Genomic DNA, 11,864 nt, shown 5'->3' with positions numbered 1-11,864 from the left:
ATTTATAAATTATCAAGGGTTCATGAGGGAGTGGGGAGCGGGGAGAGAGGGGAAAAATGAGGAGCTGATGCCAGGGTCTTAGGTGGAAAGCAAATGTTTTGATAATGATGAGGGCAATTAAAAAAAGAAAATGATGATGTCAACATATGTACAAATGTGCTTGACACAATGTATGTAGGTATGGATTGTGATAAGAGCTGTACGAGGTCTCAATAAAAAATGATTAATATAGAAAGAAAGAAAAAAATTCATTTTTGTTTGCTTTATGGCCCAAACTGTGATATATTCTAGGATTACTACCATAGTTTCTAGAGAAGAAAGTTAAGTGAATTTTTGTTGAGTGAAGCATTCTGTATAAATCTATGAAACTAAGTTGAGTGTGTTTTGTTTGTGTGTGTGTGTTTGTGTGTGCGCGCGTATCTTTGCTGATTTTCTTTCTAGTTGATTGATCTCTAGATGAGAATGATGTATTGAAGTTTCCTAGTATTATCATACTATGATCTATTTTTCTCCTTTTTTCTGTGAAAATTTGATAATGTATTTTGATGGTCTTTCATTTGTTGCATATGTATTATGCTTATGATTTCTTGTTCTTTTTCACTCATTATGACATTAAGTTTATGTATTTTTTTTCTGAGATTAATATTGCTACCCCAGCTTTCTTTTGACTTCTGTTAGTTTGATATGTTTTTTCCACCATTCAGTTTTTCTTCAGTTTATGTTCATCTTTCTATCTAAGATGAGTTTCTGATAAGCAGCATACTAAATGTTCTGATCTTTTAATCCATTATGTTCGTCTTTGTCTTTTAACTGGCTAATTCACTCAATTTATATCCAATGTTGACATTGATAAATATGGGTTGTTGATAGTTTGTTGTTTGTTTTTTTTCTGGTGCTACTGGTTTCAATTTTCATGATGATTTTCATGTGGTATTCCTGTTGTTTTTTGGTTGTCTTCTTGACACTCTCTTTGATTTTTTTGTTATTATTTGTTTTGCTTATATGATTTTTCATTTTCTTTGTTATTTTGAAGTTTTTATTTTTTTCTTTGTAGCTGTTTGTTTTTTGTGTTTTTCCTTCCAATTTCAAACACTTTCATATTTTATGTATGATTTGATATCTCTCCACTTGGATATATATTGTCTGCTCTGTTCCCTCTAGCCTTATTTGTTTGTTTTTATATTCATATCAGGATGCTGTCTATGATTACGTATTTTAATTTACTAGTTCAATGTCACTTTGGCAGTTCCCACTCAGACTCTCCTCAATTATGCTGGGGGAAATGAGTTGATCATTGGCAGGAGAGGCCTATGCACTCACCCTTACCACTAAAGTCTGGAGTAGCTGGTACTTTGGAGGCGTCCTGCCAATGCAGAACAGGACTCAGGGTTTTGCTTTGTGTTTTTTATTTCTTTCTTTTATTTTGGGGTTCTTGGTGTCAGATTTTCTCTACAGCTCCTGTGGAAATTGTTTACTTTTCTCAGGAGAGGACTGGAACTCAGGCTGCTACATCTTTCCAAAACTCCAAAAGTTTTCCCTTGAAACAGGGATTAAGAACAACTCCAGCTACACGACCATGTTCTAAAATTGATTGTGGTAGTGATCACAAAATTCTCTGGTTAAATTTGATGCTATGTGAATTCTATGTCAATAAAACATTTAAAAGGGGGGGGTATTCTAGAATAAAGAATATTCTATAGCCATCACAGAGAATGGGATTTCTACATGTTTTCCTCAAGATTTTATACGTTATTCCCTTATGTTCTTGCCCCAGGGTTTCTGCTGAAAAATCCAAATTTATTCTAATTGTTGCCCCTTTGTATGTGACTGTTATTTTCTCTTTCACTGCTTTCAGACTTCTTTTCCTTGTCTTTGATATTGGATAGTTTGACTAAAGCACGTCACACTATTTTTCTTTGGTGGTCAGTCCTGATTAGGGTTCTTTCTGCTTCCTGAATGGTTTTGGGTTTTTTTTTTTTTTTTTTCATTTTTAATGTAGTTAGTAACTTTTTCTTCCAGGAGTTCTTGGACAATGTTCTCTGTGGATTGCTTTTTATTTTTTGGTTTGTTTCTCCTTCTAGAAATCATACATTTTCCCTCTCGATTGTGTCCCACATAGTTCTTAGACTTTCCTCAATGTTTGTTGCCTTTTTCTTATCTTAGATTTAAGTCAAAAGATTTACTTTAAACCTCACTAATTGGGCTTTCCATCTCTTCAATTCTATTTCTCTGTTCTTTTATAGTGTTTTCTAAATATTGTAATGTTTGTGTTTAACCTCTGGGCTTGTGTTTGAAGTTTCATTTATAAGGCTTCTAGCAAGGTTACTAGTTTTAGTATTGCTTCCTTTTTTTCTCTCACTCTTTCTTCATCTGTTGAACATGAACAATCACCATTCTTCAGTATTCTTTTTTTTTTATTCCATAGATTGTTCATTTTCAAACTTTTTCTTTAGGTCTGGTCGTTTTATATTTGGCGTGTCTCTTTCTTGTGTGTGTGACAATATTTTCTGTTATTTCCTTGACATCTTTTTGTAGCTATGGTGGATGGCAGGGAGCTGGGCCTCTGTGGGGGTTGTTATCTCAGGTGAATGGTACATTAAAAAATGATAGGCACTTTTGAATAGGGAGTGAGGGAGGTGACATAGAGTAGGAGAGAGGGGAAGTTTAAAAGAATGGAAGGGGAAGTAATAAAGGCAGGAGGACAAAGAGCATCAGCTATTGCTAATAAAAAATATTAGCAAAACAAACAAACAAAATTTCTTATTTTGAAAAATAAAAGAAAGGGTAGTACTAATTTTAAAAGAATTATAAAGGTAGCACAACTTTTTTTTGAAGAAAGAGAAAAACAAAGAAAAAAAAAGGGAGGAGGTGCTGAACTGTTCGTGTTTGCTTAAGGTCTAAGCTCTGCTCAGTAGTGTTTTAGATAGTATGGATGTGAGAACGGTGTGTTTCCAGGATAAGTCTGGGCTGTTTAGGTGAGCATAGGACCTGGTCTGGATGCATAAAGGGCAAGGAACAGTAGAGCAATTGCTATTTTTGCCTGTGCATGAATGACTCCACTAGGTTGTGTGTTTAGGTTGGCCGGAATATGTTTAGGTTTGAACCCTGGTGGCATAGTGGTTATGCATTGGACTGCTAACTGCAAGATCAGAAGTTTGAAACCACCAGCTGCTCAGCAGGAGAAAGATGAGGCTTTATACTCCCAGAAATATTTTTTTTTACATCACTGCCACTGAGTCAACTCTGACTCACAGAAACCCTTTAGGGCAGGGTAGACTGCCCCTGTGAGTTTCCAAGGCTGTAACTCTTTACAGGAGTAGAAAGCACTGGGTTGTGATTTTGAACTGCTGACCTTGTAGCTAGCAGCCCAAAATTTATCTGTTATGCCACTATCGCTCTTTACATAGCCAAGTACTGTCTTGGAAACCCACAGCAGCAAGTCCACCTTTTCTATGCATCATCATGAGTTACAATGAACTTGCAGTCAGTGAATAGGTGGCCTGAGAATAAGGGGATTGAGAGGGGTGGGTGGATATGGGGAAGTTACTCAGGACAATTCAGGACTGAGTTGGTGTGCATGGAATGGGGCTCACACCATTTAAGAGGTAGTGGTTTATGATAACGGTCAGGGAGGAGTTAGCAGAGCTTTACACCTTTTATTGGGATGGCTGGGGTTACAGGGACAGGCATGAGTGGTCCCAGGAAACAAGCTATTACTTGGAATGGCATCTAGTGGTCTAGATGCTGGCTAAGAGATGAGGATATTGATAAATTAAAGATAGTAACTGTGGTAGAAAAATAGTTTTTATTAAAAGGTATGAAATATAGCATAGTGCTGACTACTGAGTAATTAGATGTTTCATTTTAAAGAAGAGGTGTGGGGAGGAAGAAAGAAAAATACTGAAGTTCTAAACTCTGCCCAGGGAGGGTTCAAGAATGTGCAAACTGGCCAACGATCAGTTGAGCAGTTGGTAGCAGTGTCTGAAGGTGAGTTTCTTTGTCTATTTGGGGCTAAGGGTAACTTGTGGTTGTAAATGAGTAACAATCCAGTGGCTCAGGTTAGAAGGCTGGTCTCATGGTATTATGGACTCCAAGAGGAGATATAAAGGAGGAAGCTGTGCCAGGGATCTTTTTTGGGAAAAGGATATCTCTCCAGATGGCTTATATGGTGGGGAGTGGGCACCAGCCTTCTCAAAGGAAAGGATATTGCTCTAGATGGCCTTGTTGTTGATGTAAGGTGCCATCAAGTTGTTTCTGACCCATACTGACCCTAAGCAAAATAGAATAAAACACTGGCTGGTCCTGTATAATCATCACATGTATTATTATGTTTGAGCCTATTGTAGAAGCCACTGTAGCAATCCATCTCATGTAAGGCTTTCTTCTTTTTCACTTCCCCTCTACTTTTCCAAGCATGATATCCTTCTCTAGGCTATACAATCTCTCCAGATAACATATCCAAGGTATATATGATGAAGTCTCCACATGCTTGACTTTAAGGAGCATTCTGGCTATATGTCTTCCAAGACAGATTTGTGAATTCTTTTTGCAATCTATGGTACTTTCTATGTTCTTTGTCAGCTGCATAGTTCAAACATTGTTCTTCAGTGTTCCTTATTCAATGTCCAACTTTCACATGTATATGAGGCAATTGAAAATACCGTGGCTTGTTTCAGCCACACCTTAGTCCTCAAAGTAAATCTTTGTCTACAACATGTTAAAAACATATTGTGCAGCAGATTTATCTAAGGCAATGTGTCTTTTGACATATTGACTTCTAGTTCCATGAGCATTTGTTGTTGTGCTAGTCTGGGTACTTTAGAGAAACAAATCCACAGAAATTCATATGTATAAGAGAGAGTTTTATATAAGGGTGAGTGCGCATCAAGAAAACATCCCAATCCGGTGTTGCCAGAGCCCACAAGTCCAACATTAACCCATACGTATGAGACCAATCTACATAGTCCTCCTCCTCTCACAAAACACACTCAGTGACACCAACTGCAGAAGGAAAGCCAAATCAGTGAACGTGTAAGCATCTTAGTGCTGGCGGGGGTCTCCACACGGATGCTCCAGGACCCAGGGCTGCATCGGGGTAGGTCCATATGGTTTCTTCTTGGGGATGTCTTGCAGGAAGTGAATCTTGCCAGCTGAAACAGGAAACTGGTGAAGGCAGCTGCATCCTGGTTCGACCATCAGAAAGCAAGAGAACCGAGAACTAGAAAAGCGAGGCTCACCAAGCCATTTATCTCTCTGCCCTTCAATTAACCCCACATGTGTTTATTGGCCAGGTTGGCACGATAAGCTTCAGATATCTCAAATGTGAATCCAAGCAAGATTAAATCCTTCAAACTTCCATTTTTTTCCCATTTATTATGACATTGCCTATTGGACCAGTTATGAAAATTTTCTTTTTTTTAATATTCTTTTGTAATCTATAATGAAACCTGAAATCCTTATTCTTGATCAGCAGGGCCTTCAATTTCTCCTCACTTTCAGCAAGCAATGTTTTGTTATCTGCATATTGCAGGTTGTTAATAAGACCTCCTCTAATCCTAATGCCACATTCTTCTTCATATAAGCCAGCTTCTGTGATGATTTGCTCAGCATCAAGTTCTCTGCAGGTTTATACAAAATGAATACGTATTTTTTCCTGATTTAAAACCATGCAGTATTCCCTTTTTCTGTTTACACAACAACCTCTTGATCTGTGTCCAGTTTCCACATGAGCACAATGAAGTGTTCTAGAATTCCCATTCCCCTCACAGGTATCCATAGTTTTTAATTTTTTTCTTATTATTATTTATGATACACATAGTCAAAAGCCTTGTAATAGTCAACAAAACACAAGTAAACATCTTTCTTATATGCACTACTTTCAGCCAAGATTCATCTGCCCTCAGCAATAATATCTCTTGTTCCAAGGCAACTGCTGAATTCAATCTGAATCTCTGGCAGGTGCTTATCAATGTATTGCAGCTATTGTTGGATGGTCTTAAACAAAATTGAACTCACGTGTGATATCAATGACATTGTTGCATAATCTGCACATTGTGTTGGCTCACCTTTCTTTGAAATAGGTACAAATATGGGTCTCTTCAAGGTAGCTTGTCAAAGAGTTGTCTCCCAAAAATTCTGGCATAGATCAGTGAGTACTCCCAATACTTACTCAGCTTGTTGTAACATTTTGATTAGTATTCCATCATTTCTTGAAGCCTGGTTTGTGCTTCATGCTTTCAATGCAGCTTGAACTTCTTAATTCAGCACCATTGATTCTTGCTCATATGCCATGTCCTGAAATCATTGGATGTCAACTAGCTCTTTTTGGTATAGTGACTCTGTGCACTATTTTCATCTTATTTTGAGGTTTCCTGCATCATTCAATATTTATCCCATAGAATATTTCAATATTTCAACTCAAAGCTTAATTTTTTTCCTTAATTCTTTTAGTTTACAATGCAAAAGTCATAAAAATTAAATGGTATGAATAAAATTTTCATTTTAGGTATTAGTGAACTGAAATGGACTGGCATTGACCTTTTTATTTATTTATTAGTTAAAAAATAATTTCACCAAGCTAAAGAAAAATAAATGTGTACTATAAATCAAAGTTTATATTTAAAGCTTTTTAAAAAACTTTTTGTTTTTATTGGTTGTTTTGAAGAACAGTACAGGGAAATTAGAAATAATTTGTACATAATTCTTTTGCTGTTGTTCAGAGCCACACTAGCTGCATTTCTGATATTTGGGGTTGGAAGAGGAGGCAAGGGCTGGAAGTTTGTCCACTTTTCTGCCATCAGCTGAGGATGTCCTTGCAAACTGATTTAGCTCAGTATCCAAAATCAAGGGAAGATGTAAGCTCTGCTCCAAATCCCCAGCTTAGATCTCTAGTCTGCTCCGGATCTCTGGCCTGCTCATAGCTCTCCAGCATGCTCCAGATCTCCAGCCTGCTCATTGATATCCAGCGTTAGGCTTTTGATATGGTTTACTATGACAGGAATGAGAGATTCAAGAGAAAATCATATTGAATTTAACATTTGAAAGAACATTCCACAATCTGTCTTGAAATGCAATGCTACCAGGGATAGGATGGTATCTATCCTTATGCAAAGGAATCAAGTCAATATAACTATTATTCAAATTTATGCCCTGACCTTATAAGCCAGTGATGCACAAAAAGAAGCATTCCATCAAGATCTATAGTTTGAATTTTATCAAGAAGCATTGATAATCTTTGGTGTTTAGAATGCAAAAGTTGAAAACAAAAAGGAAAGACTATTAGTTGGAAAATATAGTCTTGGTTACTGAAATGAAGCTAGATAGGATTTTGCATGGCCAACAATTTCTTCATCACAAATATTCCTTTTTTCAACAAAACAAAACATGATTACACGTATTGGCTTCTCCACATGGAATACACAGAAACCAAACTGACTATATCTGAGAGAAGATATGATGAAGAAGCTCAATATCAGCAGTTAAAATAGGCTAGGGCTGACTGAAATAGACCATTAATTGTTCATATGTAAATTCAGGTTGAAAAGTAAAGATGTTGCTTTGTGGACTAAGGTGTACCTGATGCAAACCATTGTAATTTTAATTGCCTCCATATTCTTGTGAATGTTGGACATTGAATCAAGAAGACTAAAGAAGAACCAATGTATTTGAATTGTGGCACTGGAGAAGAATATTGTAAATACCATGAACTGCTGAAAGGACAAACAAACCAGGTTTGCAAGAGGCATGGCCAGAATGATCATTAGAGGCAAGGACATGTTGTCAGGAAAGATCAGTCCCTGGTTAAGGACATCATGTTTGCTAATGTGGAAAGGCAGAGAAAAAGGAAGGCTCCCAAAGAGATGGACTGATACAATGGCTGTGATAACGGGCTCAGGTATAGAAATAATGGTAAGGATGGTGCAGGACTGGGCAGTGTTTGCTATGCGTTGGAATGGACTCAATGGCATTTAACAAAATTGAGTTTGAAGTTGCAGAAATCTTAAAAATTTACTTGCACCCCAAAAATACTACCATGAGTATATCTACCTGAGTTTCTAAAACAGGTTTGATGTACAGTATTGAACATTAATGACAGAAGTTGTGATGAGCTAAGGGATGACATTAAGAACATCACACATAGAGAAAGTAAAAACTACAGGACAGAGAGAAAAGATAAGTGTGGGTGTCAGAAGTGACTCTGAAACTTGCTTTAAGTCATCAATGAAGTAAAAAAGCTTAATAGAACGTTTAACAGGGCAACTCAAGAAGACAAAGTAAAGTATTATAATGAAAGGTGAAAAGACAGAGTAAAATAAAAGAGAGAGAGAACACACTCAGCATAAACTGAAAGAACTAAAGAAAGAAATCAAATCTTGAATTGGAATATTAAAACATTCTATGGGCAAAATATTGAATGATGCAGGAAACATGAAAATAAAATGGAAAGGATACACAGAGTCACTGTACCAAAATGAACTAGTTTTCATGCTTGGTGATCTCGGTTGGGCCTGATATATTTAGGTTCTGGAATGGTGGGAACCTGAGGGTTTGGCCTAAGGAGGATGGGGATACCAAAAATGAGGAGAAATAAATATCATAGAAAAAAAAATACTTTGGCCATGCACAGTCTATATTCACTGCACGAACTGTGCCTCCATTTGCCAAAAGACAAGATCATCAAGAAGTTCATAATTCACAGCATAGTGGAAGCCAAAGCATCAGAGACATTTTTGAAACAAGTATCTTTGATGCGTACATGCTTCCCAAGCTGTACATGAAGCTCCATTATTGAGTGAGCTGTGCCACTTACAGCAAGGTGGCCAGGAACATGCCAAGGGAAGCCCTGAAGAACAAAACACCACCACCCTGATTAAGACCCGCAGGTGCTGCCCCATGACCTCCTCCAAAGCCTATGTAAAGATTAGAAGCTAAAGAAAAGCAAACTTGAAAGAAGATAAAATAGAAATTGTTCTTAAATTATTTTTAATTGTTTAAAAAAACGGTAATTGACACTCAACCATTTCAAAAGGTAGCAAACGATCAAGAATGAATGGTACTAAATGAAGAAGTTCAAACTCTACTGAAAGCATTAGCCACAATCAAGGCTGCTGAATTTAATGAAATACCAATTGAAATGGTTCAATAAACTGGTTAAGCACTGGGACCATTTACTCGTCTATGCCAGGAACTTTAGAAGAAAGCTACTTGGCCATATTGTACCCATTTAAAAGAAAGATGACCCTTCAGAATGATCAAATTATAGAACAATATCATTAATATCACATGCAAATAAAATTTTGCTGAAGATCATCCAACAACAGGTTCAGTAGTACATTGACAAGAAGCTGCCGGAGGTTCAGGCTGAATTCAGAAGTGGACATGGAACAAGGGATAACATTGCTGAAGTCAGATAGATCTTGGCTGAAAGCAGGGAACATCAGAAAGTTGTCTACTTGCACTTTATTGATTACACAAAGGCATTTGACTGGGTGGATCATAACAAACTATTGATATCCTAAAGAAGAATGGGAATTCCACAATACTTCATTGTGCTTATGTGAAACATCGTACATGGATCAAGAAGGAGTTATGTGAACACAATAGGAGAATAATGCATAGTTTGAAATGAGGGAAGGTGTGCATTGACATGTGTCCTATCACCATACTTCTTCAATCTACAGGTTGTGCAAGTCATCAGAGAATCTCAATCCTTTGAAGAATAATTTGGCATCAGGATTTGAGGAAGGTATATTAGCAATTTGATATGTGCAGATGACACAATTTTGTTTGCTGAAAGTGAAGATTACCTGAAGCACTTGCTGATGAAAATCAAGGATTGCAGCCATCAGTTTGAACTACAAGCCAATGTAAAGAAGACCAAAATTATTACGAATGGACCAATAGGTAATATCATGATAAATGAAGAAAAATTTGAAGTTGTAATGTATTTCTTCTTGCTTGGATCCACAATCATTGTTCATGTATGTAGCAATTAAGAGATCAAAGAAGGCATTGCTTTAGGGAAATCTGCACAAGACTTCTTTAAAGTGTGGAAATGCAAAGATGTTACATTGAGGACTAAGGTGTACTTGAGCCAAGCCATGGTGTTTTCAATTGCCTCCTATGTATGTGAAAATTAGACACAAAACATAGGAGACCAAAGAAAAATCGATGCATTGAGTTATGGTGATAGTGAAAAATATCGAAAGTACCATGAACTACCAAAAGAACAAACAAATCTGTTTAGGAAGTAGGATAGACAGAATGTGCTTCAGAGGCAAGGATGTGTAATTTTGTCTCACCTTGGACATGCTGCCAGGAGAAGGGCATCATGATTGTTAGAGGGGCAGCAAAAAAGATGAAGGCCTTCAACAGGATGGATTAATACAGTGGATGCAACAATGGGCTCAAACATTAGAATAATTGTGAGGGAGGCCCAGGACTGGGCAGTGTTTTCTTCTGTTGTGCATAGCATCGTTATGAGTCAGAAATAAATTGAAGGCACCTAACACCACAGTCTTTTGGAATTTTGTACCATGGTCATGTGTTAATTGTGTTCAATAAAATAATTAAAAGTAGTTATTTCTATCATGAAAGCACATTTTTTCTTTATGATCTAAAAATCTCTCTTTGCTACTAGATGGAACTTATGGAATCTAAGGAAAACCCATTAGTAGAAGGACCTAAAGGTATTGTATATTACTCCAAGCCCTCCTACTAATTTATGGCATCCCTAATCTCAGGAGATCTATTTAAAATTTTCAATAATAATACAAATAGCTGATGTCATTGTAATAGCAACCCAATAAAAATCTTTAGAATCATTTGTGATGGATGGGCGGTTGTTGTTAGGTACCATAGTGTTAGTTCCAATTTATAGCTAAATTAAAAAAATAAAGGCTATTGATTTCCTTCTAGCACAATAAGGAGGAGTCTGTGCCATTGGTAACAAGTTCCGTTTTATATAGATAAACTCTTTAATGGAAGTAGAATCAGACTATAGACATATCTGCCAGAGAGCTACCTGATTTCATGCAATACCCCTTTGCCCGACTATTTTTTTAATGCTCTCAACTAATTACTTAATGGTATTGGTTCTTGGTTATGTTATATTTGGGGATTTAAAAAGGCAAGTGGAAAATTTTAATTATCTTTTCCATTTCATTTTTCCAAGAAATATTGAAGCTCCATCATATATTGCAAAATGATTAATTATTTTAGTTTTTGTAATAATTGTTTTAGGACTAATAAAATGTGTTATGAAATGTTTGCCTAATATCCATACACAAATTCTAAATTTCTTAACCCTTAACATACAAACATTCCTGCACTTTTAAGAAACTATACTTTTAGAAAAAAACAAACTCCCATTTTGCGTCTTTGCTTCATGCTAAATTGCTCTGCCAAATGTGGCCTTGCTCCACATATTCACCAACCAAATATCACAGACTCAGAGTGTTTAAGCAATACCATAGTGAAGAGCCTACTTAACCCAATGGTGCACAGCTGACAGCGGTTCTCAACCTGTGAGTTGTGACCCCTTTGGGGGTCGAATGACCCTTTCACAGGGGTAGCCATATTCATAACAGTAGAAAAATTACAGTTATGAAGTAGCAACGAAAATAATTTTATGGTTGGGGGGTCACCACAACATGAGGAACTGTATTAAAGTGTCACAGCATTAGGAAGGTTGAGAACCACTTAGGGTCTAAGTAGACTTAAGTAACAGGTAGTGTCTGGGCTCATAAAATCTCAACATGCAGACATCCAATGTTCTAATTAGAAACTTAAATAGAATGAAGTACTCTTCTACTGTTAATCAAAAAGTATTTACAGAGATTCATGATCAACATTGATGAATATGT

This window comes from Echinops telfairi, unplaced genomic scaffold, assembly GCF_000313985.2.
Source record: "Echinops telfairi isolate 266 unplaced genomic scaffold, ASM31398v2 ScPeMD7_44;HRSCAF=162, whole genome shotgun sequence".
Classification (NCBI taxonomy): Eukaryota; Metazoa; Chordata; class Mammalia; order Afrosoricida; family Tenrecidae; genus Echinops; species Echinops telfairi.
This window is presented reverse-complemented; position numbering follows the sequence as displayed.